At 41.6% G+C, this 25,818-nt stretch overlaps 1 protein-coding gene across 5 annotated transcripts in view; it reads left to right on the top strand.

Moving 5' to 3' along the window:
• Positions 1 to 8,468: 8,468 nt before the first annotated feature.
• UBE3A (ubiquitin protein ligase E3A) overlaps positions 8,469 to 25,818 on the top strand; it is a 55,830-nt gene continuing 38,480 nt past the window's right edge. For 3 of the 5 annotated variants that reach the window (XM_068140495.1, XM_068140488.1, XM_068140511.1), the window contains exons 1-3: positions 8,469 to 8,847; positions 12,696 to 12,786; positions 17,965 to 18,033. The gene's annotated coding sequence lies outside the window, so the exon portion shown is untranslated. The remainder of the gene's footprint in view (positions 8,848 to 12,695; positions 12,787 to 17,964; positions 18,034 to 25,818) is intronic. The other 2 variants (XM_068140503.1, XM_068140498.1) reach the window with 1 other exon arrangement.

Raw genomic sequence — 25,818 nt, 5'->3', positions numbered from 1 at the left:
CTTCAACATCTTCCTCCTGGTTGGGTGGTCTATAACAGACTCCAACCAGGATGTCTGCCCTGCTGGTCTTCCCTCTAATTCTCACCCACAAGCACTCAACCCGATCGTCCCTAATCTCCATCTCAATGGCATCTAGTGCCTCCCTGATGTACAGGGCCACCCCTCCACCCCTTCTCCCTTGCCTGTCTCTCTTGAAGAGCCTGTAGCCATCAATTGCAGCACTCCAATCATGTGAGTCATCCCACCACGTCTCTGTGATGGCAACTACATCATAACTTTCCTGCTGCAGCAAGGCTTCCAGCTCCTCTTGTTTGTTACCCATGCTTCGTGCATTAGTGTACATGCACTTCAGCTGGGCTGCTGGTTTCACCTCTGGCTCTAGCTTATCACCCCCAGACCCCTGCCTGAGGGGACTAGTTTCAGCCCCTTCCCCCTTCGAAACCAGTTTAAAGCCCTATCAATGAGACCTGCCAATTCCCTTCCCAGAATCTTTTTACCTTTGGGGGACAGGCCATTCTTGTATACTGTGACCTTTCCCCTCCTCTGGGACAGATGTACTCCATCTGTTGCCAGCTGACCTGGTGCAGTAGAAAGTTCCCCAAGATCCAAAAACCCAAAATTATTTTGACTGCACCAGCCTCTAAGCCACTTGTTGACTTCAGCTGCTGACCTGTTTCTTATGGTATTCCCTCCTGCAACTAAGGGTATTGATGAAAAAATTATTTGTGCACCTGACCTCTCAACCAGGTCTCCCAGGGCCCTGAAGTCATTTTTGATAGCCCTGGGAGTTCTGGTTGCAACATCATCATTCCCTAACTGCATAACTAGTAAGGGATAGCAGTCAGAGGGCTGCACCAGGCTAGGCAGCCTTCTGGTAACATCTCTAACTTGGGCTCCTGGGAGACAACAAAGTTCCCTATGAGATGGGTCTGGCCGACATATGGGGCCCTCTGTTCCCCTCAGGAGGGAATCACCAATAACAATTACCCTTCTCTTTTTTTTTTGAGGGAGCAGGTCCTGATGCCAGGGGAAGGCTGCTTAACCTTAGGCTGCTTTGCCTTAGGCTGTTTAACCTTAGGTTGTTTAGCCTAAGGGAAAACCCCAGATGGTGTGTCCTCCGGCATCAGGATCACCTCACCCTTGATCTCCAGTGCCCCATACCTGTTTTCCAAGAGCAGCGGGGAAGGTGAGGGGAGGCAAGGAGGTTTTACTTTGTGTCTTTTGAGAGGAACCTGCGTCCATTCCCCTCTGCTTTTTGGATAACCAGCCAGCAGGAACTCTCCCTTGTCTTGCAGTGGGGAACCAAAACACCCTCACTCGATCAACATCAATCTTTGAGCCAGAAGTGTGAACTACTTTAAGATAACATGAATCTCCACATCACACCTTAACCAAGAGACCATGTGGGGAAAGTGGAAAAAAAATATGCTTTTCAGGACTCAGAAGCATGTGCAGACCTTCAGAAATGCCTACAGAGAAGTTTAATCTAAGAACTGAAGGTAAGTAGCTCAGATCCTAGGATGAAATACTGAAAACCACTCTTGATGCCATGTTCACAGTCCATTCATTATCTTTTCATTCTTGAGTGAGAATTCAGGTTATTGGAAAAACATGAATGTTGAGTTTAATCAGGGAGGTTCTCCTTCCCCTCTACTCTGCCCTGGTGAGGCTGCATCTGGAATATTGTGTCCATTTCTGGGTCACTCAGTTCAAGAAGCACAGGGAACTACTTGAAAAGACTCCAGCGCACAGCCACAAAAATGATTAAGGGAGTAGAACATCTTCCTTACAAGGGGAGACTGAGGGAGCTGGGGCTCCTTAGCTTGCAGAAGAGGAGACTAAGGGGTGACCTCATTCATGTTTATAGATATGTAAAGGGTGAGTGCCAAGTGGATGGAGCCAGGCTCTTCTCAGTGATGCCCAATGACAGGACAAGGGGCAATGGGTGGAAATTGAGGCATAGGAAGTTCCGTGGAAACATGAGGAAAAAAAATTTACTGTGAAGGGGACAGAACACTGGAACAGGGTGCCCAGGGGAGTTGTGGAGTCTCCCTCTCTGGAGATATTCAAAACCCACCTGGATGCATGATTCTGTGAAACAGACTTTTCCAATGCTTGCATTTTGCTTCTGTATTTTTCAAACTAATGTTTCTGTCCTGTGAGTAAAAATTAACTTCTAATTTGGTAGAGTTTAAACACTCTCCTTGCTATTCCTACACACCAATCCAATAACAAAAGCAAAGACTCATTCCAGACATTAAAAAACAACACTGGTAGAAAAGCTCACCTGTATAAATACATATGGGAGGTGAGGAAAATCGTATTTGTGCCATCTCTGGAGGACTTTAAAAACTGAAGTGCCTGTTTTCCTATTTGCACTTGTTTCATTCATATCTGACACTCCACTAGAAGTCTTACCACAGCTCTCAGCACAAGAAGGGTCATGTTTATCACAAGCAGCAAAGGGTAGAGTGGCCAGAAGGGGATGGAGAGGGCACATTACTAACCACTTTAAATTGGTTAACTCCTCACCATCATGACAGGAATGAGAGAAGGTTAAAAGCAACACACACTTCAGTTGTGACCTGCCATTTCCTATATTCAGGGCTCAAGTTCAAAGAATCTTGCTTGCTTATCATAAAGCCAAGCCATGCAGCCATGCAGCTTCCACCATACTGTCTCAGCATCAGCACCTGCTTAAGAAAAGGATTACACTGTACTAGGCCAACAGACTTGCAGCCTGCTATAGACTGACTTAAGAGCTCAAGTACCCCTGTCTGTGTCAAAACTGAGGAGTTCTAAGTCAAGAGTGTTATCTCCACCTCCAAATCTCTACCAGGGAAAAAGAGAGTAATAGATGAGAGGGCAGACCACCACAGACCATCATCATCATTCAGTCACTAGAGGGATTTTTTATTTCCCAATTGCTCAAACTAAGTTCTAACTCTGAACTTCAGTATTTCATTATATGGCTGATGATCCTTCCCCCTTCCTTATCTTTTTATCTGCAAAGGGAAGCATAAAGGCTTCAGCTATAAGCAAATCAAAGTATTTGGCTTGGCTCCCCAAGATTCATAACACTTCAATGTACTCATTCTAAGAGGATTAACTAAGGTAGATTGTTCACAAAGAGATGCTATTATCTGTGGGTTAAACCCACAGAACTTCAGTCTAATTTTCACTCACATAATTATTTGGAATCAACACCAAAAAAAAGTTATTATCAGGTCATCTGCATTGGGGTTTTCACATGAAATGAGAACAGGACACACATAGTGTTCCATGTTATTTACAAAGACATCTCCAGAGGAAACTATTTTCTACAAAGCTCTGAAGTGAGACATCAACATCTCTGAAATTAATATGCAGCAGTCTTGGCTCATGATGGCATCTCTGCAGCATCATAAGTAAATGGTGAATGAGGCTCAGGATTCTATTTTTAATGTCCTTTTCCTCCCGCTGGAAACTGATGCCTATTTCATACAACTTGCGCATGAGGCAATTTTCATTTGTTCCCCTTCAGCAGATAAAAAAGACACTCGTTTCCAAATGCTCAGATAACGAGATTTTCTACAAGGCTTCTATTTAGCAACCAGTTTATTAGCTATAGTTTTTGACTTTTATCTTCTCTACCGAGCATTACTTTCAGTCACGCAATTGGAGCCTGTTCTGTGGAGGAGACTGCTGCGAAATATGGTCTGACCACTTGTTCTCAGCTGCAGTACACACCCAGGCACTAGAGTCACAAGAGGGATTAGTGAGGAAGCAGAGAGGGAGTGGTGGCTTTTACACTAGGAATTCCAATCAGATTTCTCCAAATTCAGTCTGCTCAGAGGGGCAGATCCAGTTGCTTTCCAGCAGCTGGCTGTACCAATGCAGAGTAGCTGAAAGCACTCAAGGCAGCAGAAGCATTTCTGTACTCTAATAACTGAGCACTTCAGAATGTGTAACATTCTTAAATGAGGCAGGAAAGTACAGTTATCCCCTTTGCAACAGAAACAACCTAGTCACACCAACAGCCACAGTAAATATAATGCTAATCAACCTACTTCAGAGTAAGAAAAATTTGCAAGCATATCATATAAAAATTAAAAGTGATTTCCTGGTTCCTCCAAAATAGCAACTTATTCCTAGCAAAATCAAAGTGAAATCCACCATGCAGCTCAGTCATCCATGCACTACTGTGATAGAGCAATTTGCTATTGGTATATCCCCTACCATATCATTCTTTGCATGTGCAGAGACAGTGTGGTTTGTCCCATACCTCTTCAAAATAAAAGACTGAGTCTTTTCATACCTGTCCTATTCAGACTCCTTCCCACATCTCTGCATGCAGCCAGTACAATACATAAATGCCAGCACCTACATTATTTGGGTCTGTCCTACACACTTCCTCCATCTGCTACCATCTGCCTCTTCCTCTCAATCCCACTGGTTATTCAGAGGAAATCCTGTGAGATGTCCAAGCAATATTACTTCAGAGCAGTGATGGGCCATGAGCTGCCCATTACTAAGGACAAGATCTCAGAATTGAAACTGATAGTTCTGTGGGAAAAAGAGATGGACTTGATGGTCTACAAGGGTCAAAAGTCCCAACTCCAAACCAAGTGTTGGCTCTATTTGGGGAAAAAAAAAAAAAAAAAAAAAAAAAATTTTTTTAAAGAGGACTAAAAAAAGGCTATTACTGTATAAATCCAGAGTGTTCCTATCTTGGGTATTTTGAGCAGTCCTGGTCCTTTCTGCTATAAGCATAAGAGAAGATGAGCAAATGTACTGATAAAAGTTATCAAGTCAGCTTCCATGCAACTATTGACCGAGATATATTCTAGGAGGGGCTTTAGGACCATCATTTAAGTACACAGGAATAAAATTGTGAAGGTCAAAGCTAGGCTGGAGTTTAAACTGGTGAGGGATGTGAAGGACAATAATAGCGTCTTTATTAGGTACATTAGCAGCAAAAGGAGGACTAAGGAAATCATGGCATTACTGCTTAATGGAGCAGAACACCTAATGGCAAAGGACATGGAAAAGAGACTATTTCAGTGACATCACTAAGGGCAAGGTGTGGTCTTGGCGATGCCAGATTGCTATGGGCAGCAGCAAAGCTTGGGTGAGAAAGATGCTGCTCACAGAAAAGGGCGATAAATTTACAGATTACTTAAACTGGGCATATGTAAACTCATGGGAGCAGATGGGAAGCAACCAAGCACGCTGAGAAGTGGACAATACCCTTGTGACACCACTCTCTTTCATACCTGAATGATTGTGGTGTTTGTGGAGGCCTCTGAGGGCAAGAGGCAAAGATGATCTGGAGTACTTATGGGTGATCAGTTTCATCTGAAACTTTGGGAGGTTCTTTCCAGGCTCAGTAAGAGCAAGGAGGTACATGGGAACATTTCACACCATGGATTTACCAAAAACAAGTTATACCTGAATGGCACAGAGCATCTCTGTGATGAGGGAAGACTGGATTTGTAGGCAAAGGAAGGGCAGAAGATATTGCTTACTTGGACTTTAGCCTGTGGCATGCTTCCTCATAGCATCTTTATTAGCCAAGTAGGAGATAATGATTGGCCATGTCGGCTCTCCAACAGAGTAAGGGAAAAGTAGCAAGAGAGACTATCTTCCAGATACAGTTTTCTCAATGTTATTATTTCAGAGATAACAGGAAAGTTCATAAAAGTTGGCAAGTTTTGCTACTGTGTGGGAAAGAGCCTCCAGATGCAGGAGACTGTGTTCACATCAGCAATTATTTTTAGATGAATACTGATGACCACCTGAGCACAGCAATGCACCCTACTTTCAGATCACACAGAAGTAAAAGAGTACTTCATTCAGTCTTAATATTCCATTACACATGTGCCTACCATCTTCTTTCTGAGCATCAGAACTGTGTGATGATTTCTAACAATGTAGTTTAAGCCCAATGGTCTTACCAGCTATTACCCTGCAACATACATGTTAGGTCTTCCAAAATCGTGCTAGAGAGTCTAATGTACCCATGTCTTCTTAAAGATCTTAAACATGTTTCCTCAGTCAGAACAAACACTCGGCTTCAGTATCATGCTTTGAGAATTTCCATTTATTAATAGTTTTTTCTAATATTTAAGAACTTCTTAAGGTTCTGGATTACACCTTATAACAAATAACACCAAAAAAAAAGTATATTTTTTGCCAGGGTAGAACCACTTTTATTTAATTTCCTTTATTAAGGGATAATTTAAAAAATATTCAGATCAGTTTCCATTTCTTCTTTCTACTTACATTTTCTCCTTCCCTTGTATGCTTTCAGTGCCACATATTTAATGCCTAAAAAACCATAAAATCCACCAAAACAGAAATTTTGCATGCATTGTCCAATTTTGAAATAATTTTATCAATTTGCTCTCAACATTGACCTGCTAAAAGGCAAATTTCACTTGCGTTTTTAAAATCTCCCTGAAAGCTTACTTGCAATTCATAAATTTGGGTGTAGGTAGGGGAAAGAAAGCAATACAATGACCCATGAGGCAACAAAAAAAATATTTGTAGGGGCAGACAAGCAAGCCAGGCTTCAGGCATGGCTATGCAATACCAGAGAATTTCTTGCATACCCTTAGGGCCCTGCTGCTTTGTGACCCTCCCAAGGTTTGGAGTCTGAATAACACCAGGCTCTTGGTGGCCTAAATTTACACTGTGGTGGTCCTCTGCCTACCTGTCTGCTCCTGAAGGTTATGATGGCAAGGCCCTCCTGACCCTCAACCTGAGCCAGCCAGCCCCATCCTCTTCTCTGTCTCATGAGGAGCCTGACATGGCTGGGTGGCAAGGCTGGGCATTGTCTAGCCCAGCAAGGCTGGGATGACGAGTCCAGGTGCTGCCTATCCTCATGTGCCTCAGCTGGCATCATCAGCAACATACGGCACCAGTGCAGGCTCCCCTTCAGAGGTCACCAGCTATTCCCCTCCCTGCATTCCCTCCCACCAGCTGACCCTGGCACTCTGCCCAGATTAAACTTGATAAAGCCTGGGCATGCTGCCATGGGGCCTGCCAGACAGGCCAGACAGTGCAGCCGGGCTTCACAGTGTCAGGGCTTGGTGGGGACCTCACTGAGGGGCAAGAAGGTCATGGTGACTCTCTTCTTACCTGCAGCAGCCATGGTCTCTTGCTGTGCTACCTCCCCTGGGCTGTGTGTGTGCCTCCATGGCTGCGTGCTTGCCTGCCTGCAGCTGGGCACCTGCATGAACAGGGTGCATAAGTGCGTGCCTGTGCAAAGGGGTGTGTGTGTAGACACATATGCTGGTGTGCGCAGTCTGCATCAACATGCCTACGCGTGTAAGGTAGGCACATGCATACTGGGCAATGAGTGGATTGAGAGCAGGGCAGCGGAAAATTACTCTGGGGGACTAAAATCTACATATGACCTGTCAATGTGGACTACAGCCTATAATGCAAACCAAATCCTAGGTCACATAAAAAGAAGCGTGGCCAGCAGCAGGTCAAGGGAGGTGATTCTTCTACCCTGCTCTGCTCATGTGAGACCCCATCTGTGTACAGTTCTGGGGTCCCCAGCACAAGAATGACGTGGACCAGCTGGAGCATGTTCAGAAGAAAGCCATGAAGATCATGAGAGGACTGGAGCACCTCCCCTGTAAGGACAGCCTGAGACTTGGGGTTCTTCAGCCTGGAGAGGACTCCCAGAAGAGCTTCAATAGCAGCCTCCAGTAGTTAATGGGGAGCCTACTAATAAGAGCGCAGTGATAGGATATGGGGTACACTTAGATTCGCTGTAAGGAAGTTCTTCCCTGTAAGAGACACCAGAACAGGTTTCCCCAGTAATTTGTAGCTGCCTCCTCGCTGAACGTTTTCAAGGACAGGCTGGGCGGGGCTTTGAGAAACCTGGTCTAGTGGAAGATGTCCCTGTCCGTCACGGGACATTGGAACTAGACGATCCAACCCAAACCATTCTGTGATTCTATGATACATGCACGCACGTGGACATGTCTCCTTCTGTGTGTTTATGTGTATGCTCGCGGGTGTGTATGCCGGCATGCCTGCGCCTCTCAAAGCGCACACACGTCTCAGCACACTCACCCACCCTCGCCTGACCACACACCTCCGCCGTCCCCCACCCCGCCCAGGTAACCCCCCAGGGCTTGCGCAAACGCATGCGCTACTCCGAGCTCCGCCCCACTCGTCACGTACCCGCCCCGTGCACCGGGCTAACCGCTGCTTCTTAGGGAGGGAGGCCCCACTTCAGCAACTCCATTGCCCTCTTCCAATATGGCGGCTCTCGCCTCAACCATTCCGGCACGCAAGTGCTGCTTCGGCTTTCTTCCGCTTGGCGCCGTGAGTGAAAAAGGCGGGGAGGCAGCGGCCCGTGATCTCTATGGTTTTGCGTGGTGGGTAGCGTGGCGCAAGCGCTTCGACCGCCTACCCCCCCGCGCGCGTTGCACGCCGGGACGCAGTGAGTCCTCCTTCCTGCTTCCCCCTCTACCCCCCGCCCGCCGTGAGTCCTCCGAGCTTGCGCCGCGCCGATATCCGCGTTGTTCCCAAGATGGTGGCGCGGGGCTCGGGCTGAGAGCGACTGAGTCCGCGAGAGGAGGCGCACCCGCGGGCCCGGCCCGCCTTGCCGCCCCTGCGCACCGCGCTGCTGGCTTTGCCAGGCCGTTCCCTTCTCCCTTCTCCGCCCCACCAGGCCGCAGTCCGGTCTTATCCGCCCCAGGGCCACGGCGGCTTCACCACCACCACCACCAGCAGCGGCGGCGACGACGACGCCTCCTCGCCTGTGGCACGGCCCCTAGCGCAGCGCGTCCCCCGCATGAGCCCGGGCGGCGGGAGTGACCGGGAGCAGCAGGCCGCGGCGCCCAGGTCGGTAGGCGCTGCGCAGCGCCCGGCCCGGGGTTGGGCCGGGAAGGAGGATGGCGACCGTCTCACGCCGGCCTGAAGGGGAGAGAGCCGCAAAGCGGCCCTGCCCGCTTCTCTTTACCGAAGAGATTCTACACCCGGGTTGGGGAAGGCGGGCAGGAGGCGCCGGCGGTGGGGGTGCGTGGGGTCAGTGGCCCTCTCCCTCTTTCCCGTGGGGCACATGGGTTCAGGGCTGCCCCGTCCCTCCCCAGAAGCGGGAGGGCCTGGCGGGCGGGTGACTCCGGACTTCAGCCCGCCCCTCGGGAGACTGGGCTTACTGAGCGACCTTGGGTGAACCCAGCCTGCCCCTCCCTCAGTTTCCCGGCTCGGCCGAGTGAGGCAGCGGCGGTGCCCGCTACTCGGGTCTAGTCTGGGCAAGGGGTACTACAATGCCTTCGGCATGGGCAGCTGCGGCAGTCGGGGAGGTACAGGTGTGTGAAGTACTGTGAAGGTGCATAACTAGCGTGCAAGGCCTGCTTAACAAAGTAGGGGTGTTCACTTGCTCGTGTTACGTTCTGCCCAATCTGAAGAGCTGGATTTGCTAACTTGTGGACAGGCTGCTTTGCTAAGCGTGATCTGTCAGTCTCGACTGCAGGACTTTTTGGGTTATAGTTTTAAGCATACCCGCAGTGTTTCTTTTAAAGAGTTCTATGGAGTGTTCAAAGTCTGTTTTTAAATCAGCTAAGATTATGTCCTGTGGTCATTCAGAAGTTGCTACTGTTCAGGAAATAACACGTGTTCCACAACTCTTCAAAGTGCCTAGAATGTGTAACATACAGGCTTCTAGTTAGACTTTTCTTTTTTCCTCCCCAGTTAATTGAAATACTTGTTGATATGTCCTGTACAAGTGGTGTTCTGATTCTGGAACAAAGCCTATGTTTTAACACCTCACTTAAGAGATGGTCTGTCTGTGTGGAAACTTCCCTACCTCAAGTTGAAGGCTGCAAACCTGAGACTCCATGAGAATAAGCTTGTCAGATTAGTTTTACTGTCTCTGTTGCACGTCTACCAAAAAGCTCCTCAGTGGGAAATCATACCTGATATTAGCTTACATCTCCTAATGAGCTAAGACCTGTGTGATTGTGTTGTCAGCTTACCTTTTTTGTTGTTGACTGGTTTGAAAAGGAGGGGCCTAGGAGATAAGATTAAGTTCCTAGTTTCATGCACATAGCATCCAGTTAGAGAGATTGCCTGGTAAGGGAGAATCTGGGCTTTAACTGACATCTATGACTGGGAGAATAATGTGGTGGTGAGAGGTACCTCTGGTAAGAATGAAAACTGCTAGGAAATGGGTTTTACAGTTCTCACATACTGTTTAATTTGAATAGTGCACTGAATAGTTGTGTCCTTTCATCTTGGAAACAGTTGAAGGTAATTTTTTTAAAAAGAGATTGAGAATACTCTGAAAACTCAGAGTTTAATGATTCTGTTGAATACAGAATATGTGCATTTTGAAATAGCTATGCATATTCAGTAGCTTTCCTCAAATATTGTCTTGTAAAACAGATGCAATTTGCAGTGCTTATGACTTGTCTTCATAACAGTAATGTTCTGTGAGGTCAATACAGACAAACCTTGGAAGAAAAGCCAGGCTGCTGCTTAGGGCTACAGGGCCGAAAAATATCATTAATAGAAATTATCTGTCTGCAATATTACAGATAGTTCATCTCTCTTTTATGGATAACTTCCATACTACTGTTTCCTATTTAATGTAACATTTTCCATACTGGAAATACAAGTCCTTTTTTTCTTTACCAGAGTTGTTTGCTCTCTCTTTCTAGTGGAATATCCTGAATATCATTGTATGACCCAGGAATTTAGAAATAAAAGCACCAAGCTACATGGCAAAATAAGTGCTCTGATTTGTTTGGGATTTTTTATGATTATGCAACTCTCTTTTTTTTTTTTAGTGACTAAAGGAAAGGCAGGCTTGAAAAGCAGAAGTGTTTAACTTTTTTTACAGCAGTGTTTTAAAGTCTAAATATGTCTAGATCCTTTCCAGAACCTTAACACTGTGTGAGTTTGATCCTTTTTTTTTAAATAGCAAACAAAACTTCTAATTTCTTTTAATTACTGCTGCTGCTTAAAGACGTATGCAAATTATGATTCTTTTGTGAATAGAAGTTGACACTGTGTCTGCTAAATACACCTAGGGATGCTCTCAGCTTGTTAGAGCATTTTGAGATTGTCCGTGATCTTACTAACTTCAGAACATAAAACAAGTTCAGTTCTTTCTTTTCATTTAATTTCTGGTTTTGTTAGTAGGAAAAAACCTGTTCCGGAAATGTGAAATGACACATATAGGCCAATATAATACCATGAATTTGTGTTTTGTTGATGTGTTTTATACTAGTTCTTTGTGAGTTCACAGCTTCTATTTAGCCAAATACAGGGCAGGGGGAAATGTCTTAGAGTCACGTTTTAATAGCCATTAATGTGTTTAACTATGAACATGTTTAAGCATATAACATTTTGTATAAACAATAATTAGTGTAGAACATGATATGACACAGAACAAATTTGGTGTTTACATTTTTGTAAATATGCATCATCCTAGTCTTTCCCACATAGCAAGAACTTTGTTTGTTTGTTTGAACTCTGCTAATTTTAGTTTGTTTACTTAGTGAATGTCCAGAGAGAATTAATCTTTTTTTTGTTTAACAGCAGGAAACTTCTTTCTCCCTCTCCACAGTAGTGTATTCACACACTGGAAAATAAAAGCCACTAATTCATAAAAATAGAACATGCAATTGAGGAACAAAAGGAAACAATTTCTAAAGTATGTAGGCATATGTCATGTTTCCAGTGTCAGTCTTTGCTTCTGGTACTAAGAGTCTTTGCTTTGTTTGGGTTAGTGAATTGATACTGATTTTTAAACTCAGGAGATATGTTTTATGCTTTTTCTGAAGTACCCAGTATATTTGAGGTAGCTATGAGCTTCAGAAAGCAGCAGTGTTGAAAGGTTTTCTGTCATTAATCATATTTTGATTTGGTATATTGAAGAAGAGTAGAGATATCTTTGCTCTCAGGGTCTGTAACAAATAATATAGAATAGGATGTGTTTTGTTGTGTTGGTTTTTTTTTAATTACTGCTCCCCCTCTCTTAGGAGAATAAGTGTTGCTAAATAGGTCCCAGAAACAGCAGCAGTGAGCAAGTTGCATGCTTGAAGTTACTTTTGTCACCTTAAGCACTTTGACTGTAACATTTACTGCATTAACTTCTTGTATCTACACAGTGCCTGACAGTCTCATAAGGCTGTATTGCTCATAAATATAAGTTTAGAAAAAAGCTGGTTTGTATGTCTAGTAATGTGTAATGCATCCTGTTGGTTAGCAGAAAGTCAGCAAACAGAGTGTAAAGGTAATATTTTGTAAAAAAGCAGCACTTCAGTAGCTATACCAGCTGGTGAGGCATTTCTTCAGGAAAACAACCTCATAGGAGAATATATAAAAAAGACAACTCACAAAGGAGATCCAGGATCCATGCTTGACAATGTAGCACATGACTGAATAACACTGTAAATTGCTGGGTTTGAATAGTTCCATCTTTTTGTGGCTTGGATTGACAAAACTCATTGACAACTTACTGGTTGCAAAATTACATTGAATTACATATCGCCATACTGTTCTGTCTCACAAATACTCATAAATTAACCTCTTAAAGGAAGTATTAACTAGTTCTTGCTTTTAATAGGTTGAGCCTGCTTCCCTGTATTATGCAAACTGCTGAATGGAGGAAGGGAGTGGAAGTCAGTCTTTACCAATACTCTTTCCATTACCATCCTGCATGGTTCTTTACCCATGTTTTACAGAGTGCTGAAGAATTAGGAGAAGCTGCAGTTGTTCAGCTGAGTGGAACTAAATGGGTGGCTTTCCCTCTGGACCCTCACTTCACTGTCTTAGGTAAGAGGGGTGACCTGCATCTTTTGAAGCAACTTTCATTTCCTTAGAACACAGGTAAATGTGTTTTAAGGGAAACTTGCAGTCAGCAAAGCAGAGGTGTGGAATTTTGAATTTTTTTTTGTCATCTGGGAACTTAAAAAGGATATTGACAGTATGTAGCTGTTAAAGACATCTCATAAAAAAGCACTACCGTTTGCATCCATCCAGGTAGCTTTAAAAGCATGCTCTGTTTTCATATATTTTGCCTTTGAGAGTCATGCTTGTGTAGTATGTCAGTAGTGGGACTGTCTTGGAGGTGAGTGTTACAGCAGTGATGGTTTAGCACAAACTTGAATTGATATACTGCTTGGCTCCTTGATATGGAGAGTATTATTTCTCTAAATACAATGATTTGCTGTCCTGAAATGTTTTTCTCCATCTTTCTTATAGGCTGTCTTTAAGTTTTGACAGGTTACAGTAAGGTCTCTCTGGAGTCTTCTCCAGGCTGAAAAACCCCAGCCCTCTCAGCCTTTCTTCATGGGAGAGGTATTCCAGCCCTCTTACATTTTTTGTGGCCCTTCTGGACCTGTTTCAACAGGGCCATGTCATTCCTGTACTGAGGGCTCCAGAGCTGGATGCAGTACTCCAGGTGGGGTCTCACAAGAGTGGAGTAGAGAGGGGGAAATCACCTCCCTTGACCTGCTGGCTATGCTGCTTTTGATACAGCTGAGGATGCAGTTGGCTATTTGGGTTGCAAGTGCACATTGCCACCTCATGTGCAGTTTTTCATCCACCAGTATCCCCATGTCCTTCTCCACAGGACTACTTGCAATCCCATCGTTCTTCACCCTGTATTGATGCTGGGGCTTGTCCCAACTCAAGTGCAGTACCTTATTTGGCCTTGTTGAACCTCATGAGCTCCTCAAGGGCAAGCCCACTTCAAGTTTTTCTAGTTCCCTCCAGATGGCATCCCTTCCCTCGGGTGTTGACCACACTGTTCACCTTGGTGTCCTCTATAAACTTGCTGAGGATGCACTTGATCCTACTGTCAGTGTAGTTAATGAAAATCTTAAAACAGTACTGGTCCCAGTATAGACCCTTCAGGGACATGACTTGCCACCTATCTCCATCTGGACACTCATCTGTTGACTGCTGCCCTCTGGATGCAGTCACTGAATCAATGACATCCACCAAACAATCCACTCATCAAATCCATATCTGTCCAGTTTACCCAGAAGAATGTTGTAAGTGACCACATCAGAGACCCTAAAGAAGTCCACATAGATGGCACCTTTAGCTCTTCCCATGTCCACTGATTTAGTTTTTCCACCTTACAGGCCCCCTAGGTTAATCAGGCAAGACTTGCTCTTGGTGAAGCCATGCTGGATGTCTCAAATGTGCCTTCATTCTCAATCCTTGTGTAATGTAATTTCAAAGCTGTGACCTAAGTAAATGATAAAGTGTACTGAAAACTTAAAGGTACCGTGTCTCAGTTTGAAACCAAATGGAAATGTGATCTTGAGCCTTTCACAAGCAAAAAATCATAGAACATGTATTTGAATTGGTGGTTGTGTAACACTCTGGTAGCAATTAGTCTACATGGTTTGCTTTTCATTCCGTTGTCCTGTGAAGGCTGTGGCAGGGTTTCTGCTGTCTTGACCAAGTTAGAGTTCTAGGAGTGAAGCTAGCTCTTAATCTTTCCTTCATAGAGGAGACCATGCTTTTATTCACTTTGGTGGACCTCTCTTTTTGACTTGTTGGTCATGCCTTGATAATCATTACGCCAAAGAAACTGGTGATATAAGGTTAGAATAACAAGCACCCCCTCTCCTGTACTTTTAGGAGCTATGTGCAGGAGCGGCACAGAAGCTATCTGTAATATGTTGCCAAGCTTGCCCAGTGCTGAGAGATGCCAGACTTGTCCAGGCAGCCAGGCTGTAGTACTACTTGTGTACTCCTGCTCTGGTATGCCCTGTGGGACCAGGTTGGACCAGCTGCAGTTCAGCAGACTTAGGGTATTAAAGAGTAGTGGAGTCGCTCATCAAGGAGCTGAACTGCTAAAATGGGCTGCAGATCAAAATACATCATGAAATGCTACCATGTTGTGGATGAGTGTCTTTTGCCTTGTGAGTAGCCATGTGTTTGAGCTGATTAATACTTAAAATATTTTAATTTTACAGTAGAGTATTTTTCACTTTCTTAAAAGGTATAAAAACTTCTAAAGCTAGATAATCATGAAGAAGTCTGTTGCTACTCCAGAATTTCTATTTCCAATGTGATATTTTAATCTTTCTTGTTTGTACAGGCATATTGCGATAATGATTGCTTTTTATTTCCTAGTGGAATTTCATGTGCAGAGTATTAATGATGAATATTGTTGTTTAATATGTGCATAATATCCTTTTCTTTGTGTAGAAAGTCCAAATTATACTAACATACACTGGCAGCAGTAGCAGCATCTAGATGTGTTTCAGCTGTTGTAGCAAAACTTGGTTTTTGTGGACCGTGCTATGTTGTGGACATAAACATGCAAATTCTATGAGAGTTTAAGGACATGGGAGCTCTTAAGAGTATATCACTAATGTGAAATACCAGCATTTCATGACTGCAAAGGTTGGGCACTTCACTTTGTAAAATGAATACTTCATTTGCATGGTTCTTACAACCTGAATGTCTTAATGAAAGAGGGATGTTTGAGAATACTTGTTTTTTAGTTGGCTAATGTTACTACATTAACAATGGCAGTTGTGGAAGAAAACATTTCTTATTGAACTTAAATATTTGAAATTGTGTGAGAGAATCTATAGTACTAGGTAAAATATCTACTACTTTAGGGTAGTGCTCTTAGATTTTTATTTTTTTCCCCCTTCTGCTCATGACAGTTACTGCCAAACAAAGTGGAAAATACTCTTTAGATACCTGAGATACTTTCATGATACCTTTAATCACAGCAGACCTGACAGCTGCAAAGTGTTGTTTTGCATTTTATAGTTACTTAAGTATTTTACAGTTCTGTGTGCTGTGGTTTTGTTAATTCAGTAGCTTACCGTCTTTGCTAGTATCATTGTGTGCCTGGAATTCTTTCTCTTGTTGAAAATGTATGGCGTAGTTATAAACAAGCAGCTCTTTTAGCTCTGATCATGTGACACACCAAGATCTCTTTATGTTGAGTGGAAGCAATAGTGTTAGCCATGCTTTTAGTTACATTTGTAATTTGCATTTTTTTAGGCAAATGTGGCTTAGTGCTAATTAGTAAGTACACTGAAGACGAATGCTAAAGCACATCTGACTTCATGAAATTATTTTCATTTCTTTTAGACAAGCATTGCAGATTCAGTATTTCATTTTGCTGGTAGTCATGTAGCCTTCAAGCAAATTTTTTTTCAGTAACTGTTGTAGCTGGTGGGGAGGAGATTGAGGGAAGAGAACTGGAAGTCAAGAAGCTTCAGTTCTGTGCTGTTGGAATTAACTGCTCTTCTACTGCTAGCTACATGTTTTTGAGCAAATCCTATGTCTCCACCTCATCCACTATGGTCTTGTTTTCTCTGTAAATTCTACTGTCTTAAACAGCATAACTTCAGTTATGTTGGGAACCTTTGCTTTCTTTTCAATTGCTGGGCAATAATCATAAAATCCCTGATAGAGATATTTGTGGTACTTTTTCATGCTGTACTTTGTGCTTTGCTCATACTCTGACTCTGAAAGTTAGTGCATTGGTACCTTGGAGGAGAGTGAGTGAATTTTATATAGATGATACTGCTTTCTGTGTGTGCATGAACCAATATACACATTGAAGTTTAAGCTGAAAGGCCTATGGCACAAGATGTGAAAATACTGGTCACATTTCTCAGAATACTTTTACCCAAGTCTCCTCAATGGTGTCATTGTCAATGAAGAATTACACTTTGATAGAATGAAAGATAGATATATTCTGGATGTCTGTTGTTGGTTTGCAGTAGAAATACCACCTCTGAACAGGAAAAGCAAGAGATACTGTCTCATATCAGTCCGGTACATTTATTCTTTCTTTTTCTTCAGAATTGCACTAGAATTTTATTTACACCGTTTTCATAGCATAAACTCATTAAGCCCAGTTGTACATAAATCCATGTAATTGTTGAAACAGCAGTCTTGTTTCATGAAACAGGTAGGGTGTCCTATTTAACTTTTCAAATTTAAAAAAAAAAAAATTGTGTACAAACTGTTAATGCTGTACTGACAGAACATCATCACCCCATTTCACAACTTTAATAAAAAAATTGAGCCTTTGGTACTGGATGGGTTCTCTGTGGTTTGACATCTTTTAAGGTTTTACTCTGAATGTACTCTTAAGGTAATCAGATCAGGGTTTCCAGGGCCTGTATCAGAGGTCAGCCTAAATCATCTGTGTCATATTTGCTGCTGCTTAAGTTCTAGATTCTAAAACTGTATTGAGTATTAAATCTTTGTGGTACTGAAAATGTGGTACTTTGTGTCAGTGAGTAACTTTTTGTAAAATCATTAGTTTTATATGCCTGATTCTGTCACTTTTTCTCTTGCATTTGGTTGTGATTTTAGGTGTGTTGAAAATGTCATCTGTTCCTCATCAATTACAGCTTCCCTGAAAGCAAACAATTTATAGGAAAGCTTATCAAACTTCATCAGTTTTGTGCAGCTAGGACAAAGATGTGGTTCTGTCTGTGACTTCTTTTGATTCTTGAGTCTTTTTCCTAATATAAGTACCAGTTCTTCTTTAAAAAGGGGAGGGAAAGGAGAAACTCTGCCAGAATCTTCTAGGAGGAAATGGTTATTTATAATGAACTGGATGAATGGAATGGGAAAACTGTATTGCAACACTGGAGGGAAAAAACAGGGAGCATTGTGTGTATGGACTTTCTGCTTTTACACTTAAACTAAGTATTTTTTGTCACGTTTTTGAGGGAGGTGTGATTTAGTTAGGGAAGTCAGATGACTACCTTGTAGTAGGTAGTCTTTTGAGGCACAGGGAGTGGAATTTGATGATCTTTATGGGTCTCTCACAACTTGAGGTATTCTGATTCTTGTCTATGATTCTAAATATATTATTGCAACTAAGATTTTTTTTTTTAGTTGGAATTTGGTGACTGATTGTCTGTTCTTGAATGGACATTAAGTTGTATTGAGCTTCAGATTGGTATAAAGCATAGCGCAAAAACTGAAATGTTATGTTTTGCATTATAGGTACAAGAACGGTAGAAGTCCGGTTTAGAATTTGAAAGAACAAATTTTCTACAGCTCTGGAAAGATATGGTATGTTTATGTTTTCACTTATACTGTGTGTATGCTAATAATTGTTTCCTAATAAAAAAAAGACATTCAAGAAGAAACAGGCATTTGTTTTTTCCATATTGTTTTGACTGTGACTTCTACTAGTAAGGCATAATTTTCTAGAAAACTAAGTTCCTTGATTTTTCTTGGGAGAAAATAAGTGCTGATGATACAACATTAATGAATTACCTTTTAATTTGTCTTATGAGCTTGGCATCACACTTCTACGATGCACCTGTTTCTCCATGGATTGGATAAGAAATGATGCCATTTCTGAATGTCTAGGTTGGTTTTTTTCCTTTTGCTGAGCACATTTATAGTGAGGCTTGTGTTCTCTTTAGGTGTGACTCAAAAAATAAGTTCAGAACTACTAGAAAATTTAAGCAAACATCTCTCTAAGTCAAATTTGTGAATTGGAACATTAGGAAATATAGAAACATAACCTTCATTAGCATTGTTAATGTGAGCCCAAGGCATGTGGTGTCTCCTTGTACAGCATCTTAAAAAAATACGTGCAAGTATCACAGCAAGGTTGGACCCTTGACTCGTAGTGTAACTTTTCTGGTGTAGTCTTGTGGAGGTACCTGGTAGTATGCAGTCACTGTACCACTCTGTGTCTCAAGTTCTGTAGTTCAGTAACTTGGTGCATAGAGTTTATGAAGCTTTTGCTATATTAAATAGGTCTGTAAATGTATATCTAAAATTGCATCTAGTTATATGCAATAATTACAACTATTTCTAAGCTGTGTGTGTACTTTTTTTTAACTGCTTAAAATGTGAGGAAGAACTCAGTAACTGCTTATTATAGTTGTATATGCCATGGCTTTGTCTGGACTATTTTAAAAAGATGTTTAACATCTAAACATATTTAACATTTTGAAATCTCAACCTTGTAGAAGCCTTGTTGAGTGTCATCTTTTCTTTAAGTTCTGTTTCATAGGAAGCTAGAGACAGGAGCTAAGATTATTAATTCTCAGCTGAAATTTAAATATAGTGTGTGCTAATTAAAAACGGTGAATCTCTTCAAAAGCTATGTTACGTTTTCACAATCCAGATGTTCCTGAGAATTGTGTAGTTTGGTCCTTTACTCTAGTAGGTGTGTGGCAGGTAGCATATATTCATTTGTGCACCCACAGCACCCCTGGGACCACCCACCTGCTTCTTGCTCTCCAGTTTCAATACCAGTTACATGTTTGGCTCTTCTTCAAATATAAGCCATTATTTCTTTATTGCTGTTCTTTCTGCTGGCTGCTTTTTTTTCTGAATGTTTACATGCTTGCCCCATATGTATGCATATAGTCTTTGTAATGGTGTGTGCTTCAGAAATTGAAGAATTCCCCTCTAATCCCCCACAACTTGAGTAATGAATGCTAATGGAACATCTGAAAAGCTGAATGTTACACTACAGAATTGCATGATTGCTTGGTCTTAATATAAACTACATATAAGCAAACATCCTGATGACACTGAAGAACTTGATGAGCAGAAAGGTACTTTATATGGAAGGCTGGCTGAAACATGGGTGGCAAGAAAGCAAAATAACAAAGCACGGACAAAAGGACAGGTGGAATAAAAGTTTAATATTTAAAGGTGAAGTGAAGCTGTAAAACTTACCTGTTTGGAAAATAACTTGATGACTAGTTAGTAAAAGGAGAGCTACTAAAGAAATTTAAATAGATGATTGGATTTCACCTCCTGATGTAGGAGGGGCTCTGCATTCATAACTGTATATCATTTTGAAGTGAGACTGAAGTGACAGACGTAACTTGAGATGGAAACAAATCATTCTAATGCAAAAAATTAGTATGTGTAGTGGAAGAAAAATCAGCAGTGGTCTAAGTGAAAAACACAGAAGCTAATTTCACATGTTTTCCCTGCTTTACAAAGGTGAACAAAGTATATCTATGATACTACTGAAATATTGAGCCAAAAGCAGATGTTAAAGGGAAAAATCTAGTGTTTAGTGTTGCAGGCGCAGTTGTAGAAAATGGGGATAACACGTGGTGGGCCTTTAGCTTTGAAGTACAGCAGAGGGAATGGAAGCAAACACTAGACATTTTTCTATTACTATGTGAGTTTCAGAGTATTCCCATCAAGGCTAAGCAAGCATACAGAGTAGCATGAAGCTTTTATGTATATCTGTAGTTGATTTATATATATTGAGATGCACCAAATTCTATTGTTGTGAAACTCAGTAACTTGTGTGTTTTGCTGAAGTCTAAACACCAAAATGGTATCAGCTTTAATTTGAAGGCAGTAACAAATTCAAATCCTTACCCCAGTTTATTCAATATTAATTGTGCTTGCTATCCTGCATGCCTCTGTTTCTACTCTAGTTTGAATTTATCAGCCTTCAATTTCTAGACATGTTAGAGGATTTATGTTTTCTTTTAATTGGAAGATCTTTTTTATGTATTCCTTCTCAGTTGTTAGAGTGCTTAGTTTCTCCTAGTATCCATATTGCACTCTTTCCATTATCTAATTGCAAAGCACTTTCTCCTACCTTAAACCTGTCTTTGTGGTTCTTTTCTGCTACTTCTGTAACAGTTTTGAAGAATATTGAGTAATTGGGGAGAACTGGGCTCGAGTTTTAACACTTAGTACCAGTGAACAGACACCTTTCCAGGAACCTTTCATGAGTCATATCTGTTGCAGCTGTAATACTTAAGTGTATTTTTATTTGCTCATCAGTTGTGATGGTCTTGGTCACTTTAGGTTGGTGTCTTCTGGGATAGAACCAAATTCTTTTGGTCTTCTCACTGTGTGAATTTTGTCTTTGTTGGTTTACTAGACGCTAGGGAAAACAATGTATAGATTCCGTACTACTGGATTTTTTGCAGCTTCATTAACTTATGTGATCAGATTTTATTAGTGGCTGGAGTATTTAACTTTAGGATTATTCATAATTTGTCCTCTTGTATGAAAAAACTTTAGTCTTATGTCTTTTCATGTTCTTTGTGTTGGAAGCAGCATGCAGGCAACAAGTAATTGATGTTTCCAACTTCATTAAGAAATTAAATCTAAGATAGTATATTCCATTTATTTTAATGTTTTTTTTCCTGCAAGTAACAGGATTGAACTTAGGGAGTTTGCAAATATTAGGATTTGGTGAATATCCTAAAATTTCCTCTAGGACAGCTGAATAAATCTCAAATTATAAAAGGCCAGCTCTCTTATTAGTTGTCACAGTTGTGGGATTATTTTTGTTCTTTATTTGTGTGTTTTGGGTTTTGGTTTTCAGTAGTAAGCTAGCTAGGGTAGTTCTGAGGGCACTTATCACTGTATAGATGATGACTGCACATTTTGCCATGGTACTCAGTCGTTCCAGGAATGTACGAAAAGTAATTCTTGGGCAATTCAGAGGGATTCTTCAAAAAACATGCAAAAGCTGTCTTTAGGAGTGCCTTCTTGACAGAGATGGTGATTTTTTTTTTATATTTCTTTTTGGTTAAGCAACCTAAATTGTGGCACTGAGAGGTAAAGAAGAATCATGGTGCTTCTTTGTACGAGTAATTTGCCCCCATTTTCATTAGATCGTATGTCAAAAAGGTTTGTAAAAGAATTTGAATTCAAGGTTACTTAGGTGGATACTTGAAATTTGCTTGTAAAGGAAGCTTAGGTTCTTAAAAATGCTACTTCCCATGCTTCACTAAAGTAGACAAGAAGTTACAGATTAAATTAGAAAAGTGTTTTAACTTTTGGAGACCTACCTAAATGTCACATACTGGGTGTCAGCTGCCAGATTGCTGTGCTGTCACAGAAAATGAACATCAAATAACACAAGGGAAATAATGGGTGTAGGAAATCCAAGTAAGTGACAACTTTAAGTCATTTGAAGCTGGAAGTGTTCTGGCTTTATTTTTTGATTGCTGACAAGTAGGTACTTACGTTCTTTATAGTGTAGCTTTGGGTGTGTATTTTGAAGCTCAGGACCTCTTCTTGGCTTGTTTGTGGTTCCAGACTCTCAAGATTAAATGAACTACTAAGACCTTATCAGGCTATGCAGCAGAGTTGCTTTTAGATCCTTTTTATGTGTGGAAACTTAGTTTCTAACTCTTGCTTTTTCACATGTTTATTATTTCCTCGTTTTTTAATTGATAGGAATGTTCTTTTCAGAAAATCTGCATCAGAGAAATGGGCTTTGTCTCAAACTACTACATAAACCTTATTCATCCTGTTTCCTCTTGATGAAGGTTGTTCTGAGCCACACAGGATTCTTAAGATACGTAGTATGAACTCATGGATCTTGTGTATTGTCATGCTAATTCTATAAGAGTTGTTACAGTCTTGTTGTCTCTAGGCTGGTAGATATGTGTCTGTACTGGAGCTTGCCCAGTCCCAAATTGCCTAGCAGCCATCTCAGGTTTCTAGGGCATACGTCACAGGCACAAACTTTGTATGATACCTTCAGCTGCTCTGTGTGTTTGTGAGAGTCTAAACTGTAAGCCATGCTAATAATGACAGTAAAGACCAGAGAAATGTGAGTAATAAGAACAAATATCTGATCTGGGGCTTCTGTTCCCACCTTCTAAAAGGGAAGTTACATCCAGAATTATTTTTTGCTTTCACTTTGCTTTCATTTTCTGTAAAGTTGTTCCTGTGACAGAAAAGCAGTTGATTTTGGTCAGTTTCCTATTCTTCATATTGCCCTTTTCCAGGATGTTAGTGTATTTATCAGTGTGATTTCCCTTTCTCGATTGAGTGGTGGTGTTTGATACTTAACCAGGTTTGGTTTTTTCTGCCTTGTTTGGATCCATTGTTCAAACTAGGTTCAGAATAAGGGATCTCTGATGGCAGTCTCCTTCACCACCCACCCTGTGTTTCAATGTGCTCATCTCTGCCAGCAGATGGAACTCTGATAATTAAGGTTTTACAAAAAATTACTTTGTCTGGGCTGGGAAATTCTTTCCAGTCATCCTGTTCTACAGGAGTGGCAGCAAGGATAGTTGGGGAAGGTAGGATGAGAAGAAGATAGAAGGGAAATAGGGTTCATTAAGTTTTCTTGCATTTGGATTGTTGAACACTAGCAGGAGGTCTTTAGATGTCAGTGCAGTAAATGTAGTTTAAAGGTATCTTACAATAGATTGGAAATGCTGCAACTACCTGAGTCAGAGCTCTGATCCACAATAAATTCATCTGGTAGATACAAACTTCACTACAGATTTTGAGTTGTTAACTCTGAGATTTATACCTGTTCAGTTAAGTACCTCTTTGCAGAGGTTCAGTGATGTGGTAAATCTGATTAACAGAGTGGGATCTGTCAGGCCTGGGCACAGACTTGTCTGGACTGTCATTGTGGAGCTACTACCTATAGTGGTTGGCCCTGGCTGGGGGCCAGATGCCCACCAAAGCCACTCTATCACTCCCCTTCTTAGATGGACAGGGGAGAGGGAAAATATAATGAAAGTACAGGAGTTAAGATTGGAGTAATTTAATAAAATGCAAAGCAAAAGCAGAGATGTTATTCTTTACTTCTCATCAAGCAGACCAGGTTTTGGTCACTCCTGCAAAGCAGGACTCCAATACACATAGTTGCTCTGGAGCACAGACACCATCAATGAATGTCTCCACGCTTCCTTCTTTCACTTAGCTTTTATATCTGACCTGACATCATAGGATATTAGGGGTTGGAAGGGACCTTTGAAGATCAAGTCCAACCTGCCTGCTGAAGGAGGACCCTGGAATCTAGCACAGATTGCACAGGAACACATCCAGATAGGTCTTGAAAGTCTCCAGAGAGGGAGACTCTACCTCTCTGAGCAGCCTGTTCCAGTGCTCTGTGACCATCACAATGAAGAAATTCCTCCTCATGTTGAGCTGGAACTTCCTGTGCTGTAGTTTATATCCATTACCCCTTGTCCTATCACAAGGTGCAATGGAGAAGAGCCCGTCCCCTCCATCTTGACAGTCAGCCCTCAGATATTTACAAATGTTAAATCCCCTCTCAGTCTTCTCCAGACGAAAAAGCCACAGGGCTTTCAGCCTCTCCTCATAGGGTCCAGTCCCTTAATCATTCTAGTAGCTCTCCATTGTACTCTATTCAGCAGATCCTTGTCCCTCTTGAACTGGGGAGCCTGAAACTGGACACAGTGTTCCAGGTGAGGTCTTACTAGGGCAGAGTAGAGGAGAAGGAGAACCTCATATGACATGGAATACCCCTTTGATCAGTTTGTGTCAGCTGGCCTGGCTATGTCCTCTCTGAAGATCTTGTCCAGCTCTCAGCTTACTGTTTGAGAGGAAAAAATGCTGGAAAAGCACAGCTTTGGTGCTTGGCTCAGCAATAGCCAAAACAGTTATCAACACCCAGCTACATCACTGGAAGGATAATCTGGGGAGAATTAACTTCAGGTCAGCCAAACCAAATACACTGTCTCAGTGCATGCTCTTTAACATTTCAAAAATCTGATTTTTTTTTTTTTTTTAAATTGTTGTTATTTTTCCTAATGTAGTACTTCATATGTTCTTTCACTGTTGACAGTCACATTCACGGCTTCTCTCCTCCCACATAAAACAGCCTCAGTAAACCCCTTTTTTACTTTGGTTACTGTCAGGCTATACTAAAATATTTACATTTGAATAAGAGAGTACTGCAATTAGCTTTTGTCCATGCTGTAGGTGATACAGATAGAATGATTGATTTGGTACACTCCACAACATGAACTTGTACTTCAGCAAAGTGGGTTTCCCAGCCCACAAGGCATTAGAGATTACAGCACTGGCCTCTTTGACCACCTTACTACAATTTATTGGGTAAAGAGGTAGAAGCATTGTTTATTTTTAAATGCATTTTTACAGAGACATTTTGCATCAGTTCAGAAAGCATCAAGAATTTAGATTTAACTTCAGGAGAAAGCAGTGCCTTAGAATAGCTATCTGTTCCTTTAATGCTAGGGCTTTCCTGAAAATAGACATTGTCAGGTCTTTATGAGAATGCCATAGGCAGTGTTCTAAGGTTTCTCAGTTTTACATCAGCATCCTGGGTTTTGCTGTTTGCTTTTCTGTGCAGCTGATGGTCAGCAAACACTAATTTGAAAATCTTTACCCTGTTTGTCACTTAATGTTGACAAATGAGGAACCTTTCCAACTGACTTTTTCTGGCATTGACTCAGTTAAACTTTGACAATTTGTACCTGTGGAACATAGGTAATAGAGAACTTCTGGTTTGTTTTGGAAGTTTTTGGTAACCTGCTTCTTTTTATTTGACAGCTGCACTTGTATTTATATGAGAAGACTCAGATATTACTGGTGTTAAAACAGTTGTGACAGTCTACCTCAAGTTACATACCTGATAAGCTCCATTGCAAAACTAATAGAAATTTTGCTCTGTTGCAGAGTTTGTAGCAGAATAGCAAATTGTAGTGGAATAGCACAAATCAGCAGCTTTTCTGACAAACATTAGAAAATCCTGGGTCTTGTTTTCTGATCAGTAATTTTTGTCTCTGTCAAGTGTCTCACGAAGTAGTGTGAGAATCCTTAATTGCTCCTGAAGCCTAAGACTCTACTGAAAGACCTTAGTAGTAGGTTGGAGTGAAACACAAAAGCTTTCTTTCCTGAAGCATTTAAATCTGTCTGTGCTCTTAGTATTTGCACTAGAGCATTGTGACTGCAGTTGCTGGTAGAGAGCTGCCAGTGTGCCCCCAACACCTTGCTAACCTTTGTGCGCCTTGCTTCTATATGAAGCTTCTGCTGCATGGCAACCTGCAAATGTGGGGTTTCATCTGGGTTAGAGCCACAGGAATAAACTTCTCAGATACCAGCTATTTAGAG

The sequence above is a fragment of the Melanerpes formicivorus genome, unplaced genomic scaffold, assembly GCF_026170545.1.
Source record: "Melanerpes formicivorus ecotype bairdi unplaced genomic scaffold, bMelFor1.0.p_v2 SCAF_1, whole genome shotgun sequence".
Lineage (NCBI taxonomy): Eukaryota > Metazoa > Chordata > Aves > Piciformes > Picidae > Melanerpes > Melanerpes formicivorus.
Note: the sequence above shows the minus strand (reverse complement) of the source record. Positions and strands in the feature narration are given on the sequence as shown.